The sequence below is a fragment of the Cyprinus carpio genome, chromosome B22 (genome assembly GCF_018340385.1).
Source record: "Cyprinus carpio isolate SPL01 chromosome B22, ASM1834038v1, whole genome shotgun sequence".
Lineage (NCBI taxonomy): Eukaryota > Metazoa > Chordata > Actinopteri > Cypriniformes > Cyprinidae > Cyprinus > Cyprinus carpio.
The window spans coordinates 13,197,781-13,214,140 of record NC_056618.1 but is presented as its reverse complement, the minus strand read 5'-3'; the positions used below and the strand labels follow the sequence as shown (position 1 = coordinate 13,214,140).

The following is a 16,360-nucleotide window of genomic DNA, read 5'->3' as shown; positions in this document are numbered from 1 at the left end:
TTGATTTTCCCTCTTTTTCTCCATTTAGTTTGTGTCAGATGCAGATAAAGTCACCAGGAACAGGTCACTGCATCTTTTGTCATGTAAGTACACTTCAATTTATTTAAAGCTGCATATTAATGCGTCAAGTTAAAGTCATTAGTTATTTCTTAAAGGGCTCATTTTTCCAAAAATGAAAGGTCTATCATCATTTACTTATACCTGTATTACTTACTTACTGTATTACAATAATAAGCTATTTTTTATCTGTGACTCAGACAGCCTTTGGGACATAGTCTCAAACCCAGCGAACACCTTAACATATGTTTATAAAAGTGGTAATATTTAGGGGTGTCCCCGACTAAGAATTTTCTAATCTTGCCGATAGTCGACTGATAGTCAAATCATATGTTTGGGGGCGGGGTTACAATAGACATTCAGACATTTGACAGCCATAATTACTGACGTTAACGCACAGGTAAAGTGTGAAACGGACGCCTCGTGGATACAAAAATAATGTTCTGATTAAAAGATAGTTAACATTAAACATCAGCGAAACTAAGAACATTTTTTTTATATAATAGTGCTCTCATTATAACGTTATGTATATGACAGTTAGTTGTTAATGTTCTGCATTTTTGATGACCAGTAGAATGAAAAGTGCCCATCCAAGTGCACACGCACAAAGTATGGTAACCCATACTCGGAATTGGTGCTCTGCATTTAACCCATCCAAGTGCACACGACACAGCAGTGAGAAGTGAACACACACCCGGAGCAGTGGGCAGCTATATATCCAGCACCCGAGGAGCAACTGGGGGTTCAGTGCCTTGCTCAAGGGCACTTCAGTCATGGGTATTGAGGGTGGAAGAGAGCGCTGTTCTCAACTTCCCTCCCCTACAACTCCTGCCAGCACCGAGACTCAAACCTGCGACCTTCGGGTTACAAGTCCAACTCTCTAACCATTAGGCCACAGATCATTTATCTCATATAGAATACGCTTCATCATTTATACAACATAACGTTAATATTCTATGTATAGGCTATCTGCACAAAATGCCCCGAATGCATGAAAATGTCTGGGCTGCTCAAAATGATCTCCTTTTGTGAATGCGTTCTTCACACAGCAACTAAACTCTAAAAATTCACAGCGTTTTATTATAATAGGGTTCTCATTATAGTGTTATGTGGTATGACACTCCCAGTCATAGTTATTAATATTATGCATCGTTGTTTGTCCTGCTGTGCGCTGAAGAGATAATCACTGTACCATGAAGCGCTTTACTGCAGCTCAACTCAACCAAATGCTTCTTATACGATATAAATAATATACACACTATATATTTAACCGGCTGAAATGTTTTGAAATCACTTGTACCCTACCTGATTGTAAGAAATCCAGTCTTTCACTCTGCCTGTGTCAACTTGAGTCTTGTTAAAGTTTTAAATCTCTGCTGCCAAGATGCTTCTCTGTCTGTCTCGGATTATATTAAGAGAAACTGAAATCTATAGGGGTGGTTGGATTTGATCATGCACGTTAAAATATTTATTTAAAGCTTCTTTTTCAGAATCTTATTTACAGCATTATCTTAATAGGCTGAATATAAACTTATTTGGAGAAAACCGGTAGTTCTGTGTGAAATCAGACATTTGAGCATTTATAGCCAAATTGGCATGATCATATATTTTAGTCTTTCATTCAGTTTTCCCTTAATCTCACTCTTAATCTCAATCAACCACTGATCTCTCATTGTCTCATTTAGTCATGCAGTTCATTCACTCTCTGTGTATCTCTGCCATCAATAAAGAATACATTTATTTTTAACATTAAAAAGGATCCACCCAAAATATAAGTGCCCTGGGAGACTTCCTGAGGTGGAAACTTTGATTTTGTTTAGGTTTTATATATATATATATATATATATATATTTATATAATTATATTTATGTGTGTGTAATTAATAAAAAAAATATATATATATATATATATATATATATATATATATATATATATATATTTTTTTTTTTTTACATTTTAATTGTTGTTTTTTCTTTCTCAGGTAGATGCTGGAACGAAAAGCAGCTAGGCCACAGCATCTAAAATGGAGACTTCTATTAAAGTGGCTCCGTAAAGTAAGAGACTTGGACAGTGGAAGGAGCAGAAGAACAAAAAGATCAGAGATCAGGCAGAGCTCTACTAGTGCCTCTTAGGGGACTGATTTATCTATAATTATCTATAATATCTACTAAATGTTCTGATGTAGTTAAAATTGGTCATTGTTCTGTTTTATAAATCTATTCAAAACATTCTAGTGTTCAATAGTTTGGGGTCAGAAAGTATTTTTTTTTTTCTTTAAGATATTACTTGTATTCAGCAAGGGTACATTAAACTGATAAAAAAATGCTGCTCTTTTAAAAGCTCTATTCAAAATAACCTGAAAAAAATATTACTGTTTCCAAAAATGAAGCAGCACAACTGTTTTTGAGATGATAAAAAAAATGTTTATTGAGCACCAAAACAAAATATTTGAATAATTTATTTTGGATTGTATGACACAGAAGACTGGAGTAATGCCTGCTGAAAATTAAACATAGTAAAACAGTTTTTTGTTGTTGTTGTTAATTACAACAGTTATTTAAAGTTGTAATATTTCATAATGTTACTCCTCAAACTTAAATTCCCATCAAATAAATGTAGTTTTGGTGAGCATAAGAGACTTGTTTCAAAAACATTTACAAATCTTACCTATCCTAAACTTTTGAACAGTGTTTTTCTGCATTTTTTACATGACCATGAATAAATCAAAATATTTGAAATTTATGACTCTTAATTTACTACTTCTACTTTCAACGTATAATTGTTCTGCATGTGATTGAGTAGTTATATTGCAGCATTCTGCAGGTACAAAGTTTTATTTGTTAAGGCCACAAAGGCCCTACACAGGTTTATGTCCACATTTACCTCCAAAGTGTGGGCATACTGTGAGGTCTGCTGGGGCCCTAGATACACATTTTCAGCTGGGATGCTACTTAGGACAAATAGAGGGGACACTTTTGGCCCACAGTATTCCCACTCTTTCTCCACTGTGCCCACACCCAGCCCACAGTGTACCCACACTCTCCCCACTGTGCCCACACCCAGCCCACAGTGTACCCACACTCTCCCCACACTCTCCCCACTGTGCCCACACCCAGCCCACAGTGTACCGACGCTCTCCCCACTGTGCCCACAGTGTACCCACACTTCCACCGTTATGCCCACAGCCAGCCCACAGTGCCCACACCCAGCCCACAGTGTACCCACACTCTCCCCCACTGTGCCCACAGTGTACCCACACTTCCACCGTTATGCCCACACCCTACCCACTGCCAGCCCACAGTGCCCACACCCAGCCCACAGTGTACCCACACTCTCCCCACTGTGCCCACACCCAGCCCACACTGTGTACACACCTGTGGGCATGTTATTGGCACACAATTGGCCCCATTGGGGGCCCACTCAGCTTTGTGTGGGCCAGCCCCACACTCAACCCACACTTTTGGGCTGTCCCACTTGGGCCCCACACGGGCCCCACAGTGTGGGGCCCACACGTGCCCCGCATTTCACACCGGTATTGGGGCCCACAGTGGGCTGCCCGCGCGGGCAAAATTTTTTGCCCACAGTGGGCCCACGCGGGCCCCAAAGGGGCATGTTTGCTGGGAAGCTATATTTTGTGCTGGATTGTTATCTGTGTCGTCAGTGCGCAGCAGACACACCCACCCAAACGGTTTAAATATATACCGCTTATACTGCCCCAAAAGACCGTAAACACTTTAGATAACATCTGAAGTAAACATTAATTTACATACACATAACATAAAAACTATTCCCGTTTGACAGATTTGCTTCAAATCGGGTGATTTTAGGACAGCGGTTTGAATGTGACTCAATGGTGCTCTCTGCTGGTGGGGATTAGTAAGGTGGCGGATCGAACACTTCACTGTCTGCTGCAGTTTAGAACGCGAATGAGCGATCCAGTCATATATAGATCAGTGATTCATTCAAACTCATTTAACCTTCCATTCTGTCTAATATTTCTAATCTATCAGTCATCTATATGGGGCAGTCGTGGTCTAATGGTTAGAGAGTCTGATTGTAACCCACAGGCAGGGATGTACTGGTCATCAGGAGTATCGGGACATTCCCGGTGGGTCGGTCGAGTAGTGGACCGATCGCTGAAGTGAATAAGATCTCCCTCACATTAGGCGCTGTTTTTAATTTACAGCGAACTTCAAAAAGCAAATACTCCAAAAGTGTAAAGCAGTGCTACACAATGCATTCTGCCTGCGCGCAAAAGGCAGAGTGGGATCAGAAACCCCGCACAGCACTGATGAACGTGTGCTGCGCTTACACCACAATGTAAAGTGATCAAACAACTCAAGTGTCTTGATCCATTCAGATGTGACACAGAATTGTGTTATACAGTCGTGTGATATGAGAAAATTAAAGCTTCTACTGAAGACAAACACATGAGACTCTCAGAGAGATGATCTTACTCCAGTTTCTCCAGTTTACAGTGAGGATCCTCCAGTACAGCACAGAGACGCTTCACTCCCGAGACTCCTAGATTATTCTCAGACAGACTCAGATCTCTCAGGTGTGAGGGGTTTGATCTCAGAGCTGAAGCCAGAGCAGAACAACCTTCATCTGTGACGCCACAATCTCTCAACCTGTAGAGAACAATGACACACTCTTCACTCTCTCAGATCAGATCAGATCAGTTTAGCTGTGAATCCATTAGTAAAGAGAAAGTACAAATCAATGTGTGATGAATCATTGGACTGAGATTTAAAAATGTCAAAGAACAAAAACATGATCAGGGATAGGGGAGTAGAGTACTGACTGAGCCCATATACAACACCGTAAAAAAAAAAAAAAAAAAAAATTTAGATTTTGAGTTGGGAATGTAGATTTTTTTTTTTTTTTTTTTTTTTGTATACAATGGAGACTTCCTGATTCATCATTAGGACATTCCATGTTTATCCTTTGATGATACCACTGCTTTTTCTCATGAAATGTACGAGGAAATTGGCAGACAATTAAAACAACATAAGGGTTCAGTGACTGCAGTGAATCTTGGGAATCTTGTGTGTCAGAGGCTGTCTACGTTCTATTCTCACCTGACTCAGACCTACTCCTGCACGACAAGAAAAAATTTGTATATCTATTGGCAATCATCTACAATGAATATAATATATATATATATTATATATATATATATATTATATATTATTTTTTGAGCTTTTTAGCATTTATAATCAACAATACGGTTGGTTATACATCAAGTCACCCCCTGAAAATTTATTTCATTTCAAATAAATTTAACTAACCAGCTAATATTCATTAAGAATATAGACAAAACATGTAGCCTATTAATGTAATTGTCTATTGGCAATTTGTTTAATCTGTTCTATATTTATTTCTATTTATTAAAAATAACAACATGAATTATCAATTTGCCACTTCTATAAATCTGTTACTTAAAAAAAAAAAAAAAAAAAAAAAAAAAATCACAAATCCCTTTACTCTACTCGCCTCTTACTCTAATATATGTATCATGATACACTAAAGATTCATTATTACTTAATACAAAATTATATTTAATAATACAAAACAAAATAACTCCACATGATATTTCTCTCTATGTGCCATTTAGTGCTTTCAGACAATGATGTGTGTCTTTAATCATTTCTGTGCATGGCTGCATAATGTAATGCCAAAATACACAATAATATGTTTGAAATTTTAAAAAGTAAATTTAAAAATAAATTATGATCGTTTTCTAAAGTACGTTTTCATGGGTGTTAATCTCTTCATATTTGTTGGAAGAAAAAACAACTATCGCACTGTGATGAGGGCTGAAGGTGAATGCAGTGAAGACGTATTGGTATTGGATGAGAAGAAACCGAACTGTGTATTGGTCCAGTAAACGTTATGTAAACTGCAATTACAAGAACTGCACCAATGCAGATGTCATATCATAGCAATCTATCAATAAATGCACACACACACACACACACCTTGTACTCTCTGATGTTCGCTCTGATCGGCGCCCCTGCGGATTGGAAAATGCGCTGAATTCATGCAGACTCAGATCAGGGGAGGAGCCGAAACTGGACGCAGCATGCGGCCGTTTCAAATGAGTTTTTAAAGGGGACCTGAAGCGATCACAAATTAATTAATCAAATTATTTTTTAGAGGGGCTGGGCAGAAGTCCCCCTAAAAAGGGACTAGTGACGCCCCTGGTCTACACTGAATGTGAAATCTCCAACAGCAAACGGATTCCTGATCTATTTCTGACAGTCCGAGCTCTTTACAGGCCGCTTTGTCACTTCAAGCTGTTGTGTCCCGTATAGACACGGTGATGCTACCTTTATGTTGTGTAGGTGCTTTCATTAATCACCAGGAACCACAAAGGTCCTAATAAATACTCCTTTTTTTGATACAAAGGCTCTAAAATCTAGTTTAGACATCCGCCTTCCTCAGGAAGGGAATGACAACAAACAGCAATCTCTTAAAGAAAAAAAACCAAACAACTCAAGAACAAAATACTAAATTCTGAATAACCCAATTATTCAACCAAAAATTAGGACAAATTAAATCAAAACCGAGGCAATCTATTACAAAAAAACAAAAATAAAATCAATTCACATACATCACTTAAATTCACATAATCATACAAAAATAATTTAAACCCTTCAATAAACAAACACATCATACCTTTTAAAACACCCATTTTACACCCAGGCTGCTCTGGTTTACCGGGGTTCTCGGGAACGCTTTACGATCCAAATTCATTCCCAGCGCCGTATTTTATGTGGCGTCTTCACCGCATGAGTTTGGTGCATCAACTTAAATCAGTCCGTGCTAATCCCCATTAAATATATGCACAGTTCCTCCGCCCCTCCCCATTTAACCAGAGCTCAATGCCACATTTACACAAAATATACTTTAAAACAAACACCAGAGACCGCTTAGACTAATGTTTCACATGCTGGGAATGCTAACATTATATCTGAATATAAAACCATAAATGCTTAAAAAATCACTTACCTCTCTGCGATTCATGATCAGAAGTTTGTTGTTTGAAAATATGTCTATAAAACTTTGCCATTATTCATTTCTTTTGAAACAGAAATCCAGAAAAACTCCAAAGCTCTTCAGACGATAAACCTGTGCCTACGTTTTCATTTATTTTGGTGAATTTTCTGTATTTAATTTCTAATTTATATTGTGCTTTGATTCTCATTTTATTTGAATAGGTACTTTTACATTTGCTATGTATTTATATGTTTTCATACCGTGCCAATAAAAATGAAAATAAAAATAATAAAAAAAGTAAAATATTTCTGCACACATTTCTCATGATGATATCAAGTGGAAGCCCCTCTTCTCGAGATAACACATATTTTAATAAAAATAAACACATACATACAAAGGTTACACACTCAAATGTTAGACCTGGATCAAAATATAAGAAAATGTACAAGTGATAAGTGTCTATTTCTGAATTTCAGAATACAGTTATGATGATCTATATTAAATCTGGACAGCTCAGGATATAAGCCCATCACTGAAAATATCACACTGATTTTCTTGGTTTTCAGTGCTGTATAAACATATCAACTATTTTCTTAATGTACTTTGGATAAAAACCTTGACACCCCATTACTACTACATTGTTTAGTAAATGTGTGACGATCTCTGTTTTATGTGAGGTTTTCCTCCTGAGTGATTGTTCTCTGGTAGTTTCTTTGAGGAAACATGTTGTTGACTTCCTTTTGGGCTTTTAAAAGAAGCGAGATGAAGGACCACGAGAGAGAGAGAGAGAGAGAGAGCTGAATTTGCTTAGTTTCCTTGAAGCTTGTTTCTTCTGTACATCAACACTGCTACACACATTACACTTCCATGCATTCACTTTAACTTTACATCACTGATTCCTGACTCTTACATTCTGTGTTCTTCTTTTGGTTTTGTTTTTTGTTGTAGTTTGATTTTGTTAATAATTTTTTTTATGTCTCTACTTCTGTTCTGTTCTTGTGTCTTCAGTCTCTGTTGATTGTGTGACTGTGACGTCTCTGTAGCGGCTCTTATTCACCATCAGCTGATCCTGAGGAAACTGAACTGACGTCTAAATACTGAGAGTCCTAGACTAAAACACACAGACAGTCAGATATGAGTATGAGACATTACTGCTGTCACACCACATCAGCAGATCCAGCTCAGAAACACACAGTATATTCATATTACAGTCAGAGATATGAATCAGAGTATGTGAGCGGAGCGCGGAGTGGAGCGGTGTGATTTTGACTGGAGCGAGGAGCGGATCTTTTAAAAGTCGGAGCTCCAGCACCGCTCCGTCACGAGTACAATTCATGACAACAGCCCGTAATATAACTGCATATTTAGCAAGAAATCACACGTTAAACATATTTAGCTAGCTTGATAGATAAGGATCACTCAAATCAGAAAGAATGTGAAGGCTATGACGGCTATATGGACATGAGCGGGAAGTTATAGATCTCAAGGATGTTTGATTCTTCTAAATACTGAATATTTTCAGCTGAAAGCATGATTTAAACACGTAGGCTACTACAACACTTAATTATTCACACGCAATCACTTTCTGAATAATGCATTCAAACAAATGTAATTTTACAGTGTTACTTCATCTGTATCTGATTTTGAATGAGCAGAAATCTGCAGAAGAAATGCATCGATCCGCAAGTAAAATAACTGGAGAAAACGTTTCATCACAAACTAAATTTGCACCGCAAAAAGCAGCAATTATATCTTTTAATGCTGACATATGTTATTTGTCATGTGGTAGGAAAAAAGTTTGCAAACTAGTGTTCCAATAAACCACTTTGAAACTCTTCTTGTGTTTATTTTTTTTATTTTTTAATATACGTTATGAACAGAAGTTGAACTGTGGGATTTCAAACATACTGAAATACTTTAGACGCGGAGTGAAGGCGGAGCGGTGTTTTCTGATATCAGTGAGCACGGAGTGGAGCGGAGCAGAGTGATAATTAAATGCTCGGAGCGCGGAGGAGAAATGTTGACGCTCCACTCCGCTCACATACTCTGATCCGACGAACAACTGATCATAGATTAATAACAGTGAATGATCAACAACTCTCTCTTTATCATTTACACACAGACACACTGGAAGAGATGAAAATATTCATATATATTTATAGATCATCACAGAATTAAACAGTTTAAAGTACAGAAACTAAAGTGGAGCTGAACTATTATCTTATATTCTCCAAATATGTCTGTTACTAAACTTTGGCCATTTTAAAAGATTTAAATAATAATATACTCACAGTAGTATAATCTCTCCAGTTTATAATTTGGATCATCTTTCAGATCAGAGAGTAACTTCACTTCTGATTTTTGTAGTTTATTCCCAGACAGATTCAGTTCTCTCAGGTGTGAGGGGTTTGATCTCAGAGCTGAAGCCAGAGCAGAACAACCTTCATCTGTGACGCCACAATCTCTCAACCTGTAGAGAACAATGACACAGTGTTAATTGTAGTTGAAGTGTGTGTAGTTTGTTATTGACTCTGGTCTCAGAGCAGGAGAGGAGATATAATGACAAGCATTGCCACAAACTGCTGCTGATAGAATGAGATTTCTGCATGTTGATGCTCAATGCTGCTGTTTGAAACTGTCATGTGCTTCAGGACTGAACAGACACACAGAGCTGAATGTGAGATATTGTTTCATAGTGATATAAGCACAGATCTGTCTGGAGAAACAGTCACTTGCTCCTCTAATTACGACTTACGGTTTTCCTAAAAATGAAGATTAAAAATCATCAAAATCCCACAGACTTACATTGACGAAATGTTCAGATGAGCCAAGACTATTCAAACTCTGTCAAAATTCAAATGTAAACAAACTGAAGGCCTTTAGACTCCATTTAAAGACTCCATTTTAGACTCCATTTTAGGGGCAGCTGTGGCCTTATGGTTTAGAGAATTGGACTTGTAACCAGAAGGTCGCAGGTTCGAGTCTCGGTGCTGGCAGGAGTTGTAGGTGGGAGGGAGTGAATGAACAGCGCTCTCTTCCACCCGCAATACCCACGGCTGAAGTGCCCTTGAGCAAGGCACTGAACCCCCAGTTTGCTCCCCGGGCGCTGGATATCAGCTGCCCACTGCTCCGGGTGTGTGTTCACGGTTGTGTTCACTTCTCACTGCTGTGTGTGTGCACTTGGTAACCCCCGAGTATGGGTAACGTGTAGACAACCATGTGCCATTGTGAGTTTATAAACATTATATATCTTTTACATACCAACACCGCTGCCATTCTATGAACTATTTCTAGACCATTCAAACTCATTTAACCTTCCATTCTGTCTAATATTTCTAATCTATCAATCATCTATATGGGGCAGTCGTGGTCTAATGGTTAGAGAGTCTGATTGTAACCCACAGGCAGGGATGTACTGGTCATCAGGAGTAAAGAGATAAACAACACAAGTGTCTTGATCCATTCAGATGTGACACAGAATTGTGTTCTACAGTCGTGTGATATGAGAACATTAAAGCTTCTGTAGTGATGCTGGCTGAAAACAGACACCACAATCTAAACTTTATGACGAGGTAAATTGGAAAATGTCAAAACATAGACTTGTAAATTCATCACCATAGTAATATAACTTGCAGTTATTAACACTGTACAATAGAGATGTATTTATTATAAATGTTACTGTTATTAGCCTACTTAAATATTAAATATTACTGGTAAATAAGTTCTTAAAGGATAGTTCACCCAAAAATGAAAATTGTCATTTTCTCAACATCGTGTCATTTCAAACCTGTATGAATTTCTTTCTTCTGTGGAACATAAAAGAAGATAATTTCAGAAATTCAAGAAATTTTTGTCCATACAGAAATCAAGGGTAACCAAAATGGTTTGGAAATGTTCTACAAAATATCTGTTGTGTTCTACAGAAGAAACGAAGTCACACAGGTTTGGAATGACATGAGGGAGAGGAAATGATGACAGAATTTATTTATCAATAGATTTCCTGCATTCTAGCTCAAAATCAATGCTTTACTGTCAAGTGCATTTCTATGTGACACACATGCATTATTAAGTTTGTTGCATTTGTCATGAATTCAGTAATATCTATTATTATTTAATCCAATTAAAGGCGCTGTCACCCAGCAAAACATTCATGAGGAACTCGTAGGTCAGATGAACTGGATTTGTCCAGAGCTGAATTTGAACCCCAGTCCAGCCCTGACCACAGGACACAGGTTTGAGTCTCAGTACTGACAGAGATTGTCATGTCCTTTCCATCCTCTTCTTTTCTATCTATCTATCTATCTATCTATCTATCTATCTATCTAACAAGCTTTAGTCTTACAATTTACATTAAAGGACACATCTTACTGAAGACAAACACATGAGACGATCAGAGAGATGTCAGTTCCACACAGTTTCTCCAGTTTACAGTGAGGATCCTCCAGTCAAGAACAGAGACGCTTCACAGCCGAATCTCCTTATTTTATTCAGAGACAGATCCAGTTCTCTCAGGTGTGAGGGGTTTTGATCTCAGAACTGAAGTCAGAGCAGAACAACCTTCATCTGTGACGCCACAATATCTCAACCTGTAGAGAACAATGACACACTCTTCACTCTCTCAGATCAGATCAGTTTAGCTGTGAATCCATTAGTAAAGAGAAAGAACAAATCAGTGTGTGATGAATCATTGGACTGAGATTTAAAATGTCAAAGAACAAAAAAAACATGATCATAAATCATTTAAAAGCCTCATTCAAAAATAAAATAAAAAATTCTTTATTACACTGTCAGGATTTTTTAACCAAATACAGGCATGTGATCAACTAGAGACAAAAAAGAGGGAAAATCTGACCACGCCCCAAGCCACGCCCCCAGCACTCATTATTAAAAATATATATTTTAGCACATTAAAAGATATATCTTATATTGTAAAAATACATACTGTCCTGTAAAAAATAAAAAGCAGCATTTAATAATCATGACAACAAAATAATAATATATTATAATAAAGTACTATAATATATTATAGTGTAGTATACAGAATTGTTATTATTATTAAAGTACCTGTTAAAAGTTTGGAAACATTACAACTAATAACTATCTTCAACTATTAATGATTTTGAAAAAACTATCAAAATAAAGTAAAAAAAATATATATATTGTGAAATATTATTACGAATACAAAAAAAAAAAAAATCAATTTTAATATAATATATATAAATTAGGGCTGTCAAATTATTAATCACAATTAATCACATCCAAAATAAAAGTTTTGTTTACATAATATGTGTGTATACTGTGTATATTTATTATGTATATATAAATACACACACATGCATGTATATATTTTAGAAGAATATGTTATGTTTATATATTAAATATATTTATATATAATATAAAATATAAGAATATAAATATATAAATGTATATACATGTAAATATTTTTCTAAATATATAATTTATGTGTGTGTATTTATATATACATAATAAATATACCCTGTACACATACATATATTATGTAAACAAAACTTTTATTTTGGATGTGATTAATCGTGATTAATCATTTGACAGCCCTAATATAAATGTAATGTTATTCCTGTGATGCAAAGCAGAATTTTCTTCATCATTACCCCAGTTTTCAGAGTCACGTGATCTTTTAAAAATCATTACAATTTATTTGACTCTCAAGAAACATTTCTGATTATTATCAATGTTGAAAACGATTTTGCTGGTATCATTGTTTCCACAAAAATATGAAGCAGCAAAACAGATAATAATCAGAAATGTTTCTTGAGCAGAAAATCAGAATGATTTCTGAAGGATTGTGTGTCCACCCCTGCATGTAGCGCGTCACACTACGGATTATTATATAATTACAGCACAACCGTTGTGAATTTTATGACAGCACTACCAATCTCAGATTCTCACCGTCATTCATAAAAAGTCACCGGGTCGAGTAACACGTTTCAGTGCGGATTCTGCTCCGTTTGGTGCTTTGAATGATTTGAACGCTTTAACTGTGCAGAGGTCGGAAAATATGGAAACATCACATCCCTGCAAATAGTCTGTCTTGTGTTTAATCACACTATTCATTACACAGCTGAGCTTTATAGTGCTATTTTGATCTGTATTAATATGTGTGGAGTAGTGGTGTGTGTGTGTGTGTGTGTGTGTGTGTGTGTGTGTGTGTGTCCATCACTCAAGGATATAAAAACCTGAGATCACCTACACTGTGAGATATTACTCATACTTAGTGTAAATTGTGGCAGATAGTACTTACACCTCAATGTATTGCAGTGCTTTACAAAACAGTAGGTAATAACATATTCTTTATATGATTGTATTGATTATAAACAGATGCTGTCTTCTAGTGTCCTTCCTTGTGTCTATTCCTAAAGCCCCCTACACCTGCTCCTAACAACACTGAAGCTGCTGATCAGTAAAGCTGTTCTTGAAGCTGCAGGAAGAGACTCACGCTTCTGAGTTTGGGAACAATATGAGCTGCATGTGATTTGATTCAGGGACGTGTCCAGGATTTTATACTTGCGGTGGCAACTATAGATCAGTGTTTGTACTCCCCATATATTCTATTCACTAACACCAGTGTTGAGGAGGATTAACTAAGATTACAAAGGGGCTTTCCACACACATGCAGATTTAATTTTAATAAAAATATTAAACAGTTACTGAGAAAAAAAGTGTAATTAAATTACAGTTACTTGTGGAAATGTTAATTACAAAGGAGGTTATGTTTGAATTTTTTCACACAAACACACACAGATTTGATTGATTTATTTCTAAACTGCATTGACTGCTCTAAAATACCAGGCACCAATGTTTCAGGAGTTTAGTACACAGAATAAGATGCATGCTTATTCAATAACTGTTTCATTTACTATTTGGGTTTATGCATATGCTTTAAGATGAACTGTTTTTTCCTCCCCAAGGCACTGTTAGATGTATAGTAGACATGTGACGATTACCGGTTTCAAGGTATACCGCGATTTTGAAAATGTCACTGTTTCAAAACCACTAAATATTTTCCATTATACCGTTCCTGCGGTATGCATTGTTTTTCCATGTCTTCCTCTCAAGACTGAAAGAGTAGGAATCACTCAGACTGAGAGCAGTGTAGAGAGTAACACTGACCCTCCTCCTCCTGTTGGTGCGAGCGAGCGGTCAGTCACGTGTGTGTAGGATGACCCGGGTACACTTCACATTCAGCGTTCCTTTCCGTCTCGTGCACAGCTTTCAAGAGTATACTCAACGGTAGATGAACACGGACAGATGAGCTCGACACATGCGCAGTACCACGGGGTGTAGGGTGCCCGCTTGATGATGAAAATAACGGCGCTGACTGGACATCGGGAGAACCGGGACAATATTATTATTATTCTATAACTGCATTCCTAATGTACTGAAGCGATTATTTCCGAATCCGCCATGCGATAATTAAATCTCTAATAAATCATAAATCGGTTAGTCGTGACTGGCAATGCTTGGGCTCGCGCACAATCCGCGCCTCCGCCGAACGGTTTGGATCAGACTCAGAGTAATCAATGCGAGAGAGAGAATGAAGCTCACCGGTGGAGCAGAGAAGCACAACTACTGTTCAGGGTTTCAAGTGCAGGTCAGTTTCAGTAGTAATTTAGCTGCAAATTAATCAGATTTTATTATAGGTTTTGGGGGAGCAACGACAGACAACAACACAACCCTTACGAAAATTAACGTTTTAATATTTTACTATAAATCCAGAGACAATGGTTACTATTGTTTAACCATGGTAACCACAAATTAAAAATGAATTTACAAAATAATTTATTTAAAAATAAATAAAAATGGTAATCCATTTGCAAAAAAATAAAAACAAAACATGCTTACTGTACTTTTATATAATAAAAGCATGGTTGATTTTTGTAAGGGAAAAACATGATTCATGTTCAGTATTAGGATTTTTCTATAAAGATAGTGTAGTGATGCACTAATTTTGACATGTAAAAATATAAAAAATATATTTTTTAAAAATCTAGAATAAAAAACACATAAAACCAATAAAAACAAGGCAAAAAAAAAAACACATGAAAAGAAAAATGGAAGTGAAGGTGCAGTTAAGGAGAGAATTTTTAATTATTTTGCATGTCCCCAAACTAAAAGATTTAAACCTTTTTTATGTCAGGTCCATACAAAAATAATGTTGTCCATGTTTCAGAATTTGTTTGTATGAGTTTGAGATTTCCCGGTCTGATTTTTTTCTTGGAAATTAATGGCACAGACATGCGGTTTCATTTACTACAGATAGGCCTACTGAAGCTCAATATATGAGTACATGAACACAAACATAATCTCTAGAACTGCTCTGAGTCACTTCATGAGCATTTTACTTATTTTGAGAAAACTATCCTCATATCATATACAAAGAGACAGCAATGTTTCGAAAAGATACCAATGTTTCAGGAGTTTAGTACACAGAATAGGACGCATGCTTATTAGATAACTGTATTTGAGTTGATGTATATGCTTTTATCTATTATTATTTAATTAACTATTTTTTCCCCAAACCATTGTTAGATGCAGTGTTTCCTGTAATTATGCAAAGAATTGGTTTCAAAAACAGTATCAGTAAACTATTTCTTATGATTTTAAATCTGCATTGAACTTCAGATCAATCTCAAAGTAAAAGGCAGTACTAAAGTCTGATCTTGTGGTGGATGTGTTCGAATGTAATCATCTTAATTCAAGTGATGGAGGATTGTGAAAGTCTGACAGTGTTGAGCACTACTGTGAGGTTAACCCTGCATGGTGTAAATGTTTGAAGATGATTAACAGTTGAAAATAAACATTCATTAGAAATTTTAAAAAGTAATCAAAAAGTAATCAAAAGTAAACAGTTACATTACCTTAATAAAGTAATTGAAATTGAATTGATTTTAAATAGGGTAACTTGTAATCTGTAACCTATTACATTTCTAAAGTAACCTTCCCAACACTCACTGTTCATGATGCACGAACTATTGGAAGAAAATCCTCAATATTGATTTGTGGGTTTATATGAATGTGTTTCTGAGGGGGAGCTGACTGTCTCTTCTGGAAAGTTACGTGGTATTTCTTTTCATCTGGTCTCTGTATAGTTCATATTAAAGCAGTGTTTTCAGCACAGCTTTGTTTACAGCGGTAACCAAGGGAAACGCTGTATCTGGTTGTATCTGCTGTCAGAGAGTGGAATCTGCATCTCATTCCGAGCTTCTGCTGTTTGTTTCCTTCAGGCATGTAGTATAATTTCACAAAGCTTGTTCAGAAACAC

At 36.5% G+C, this 16,360-nt stretch overlaps 1 protein-coding gene and 2 long non-coding RNA genes across 4 annotated transcripts in view; 1 reads left to right on the top strand and 2 right to left on the bottom strand.

The window, feature by feature from the left end:
* LOC109103223 (NLR family CARD domain-containing protein 3-like) overlaps positions 1-16,360 on the top strand; it is a 1,793,396-nt gene that overhangs the window by 20,724 nt on the left and 1,756,312 nt on the right. The window lies entirely within an intron of this gene.
* LOC122141391 lies at positions 4,586-11,519 on the bottom strand. Its single transcript, XR_006157773.1, has 3 exons — positions 11,473-11,519; positions 5,309-5,311; positions 4,586-4,688 (listed from the first exon to the last, which is right to left on the bottom strand). It is a non-coding gene; the product is annotated as an uncharacterized LOC122141391 (long non-coding RNA).
* On the bottom strand, positions 7,852-9,942 carry LOC122141386. 2 transcript variants are annotated; one of them, XR_006157764.1, is made up of 2 exons: positions 9,351-9,942; positions 7,852-8,170 (listed from the first exon to the last, which is right to left on the bottom strand). It is a non-coding gene; the product is annotated as an uncharacterized LOC122141386 (long non-coding RNA). The 2 variants fall into 2 exon arrangements; XR_006157763.1 differs by having other exon boundaries at positions 7,852-8,165.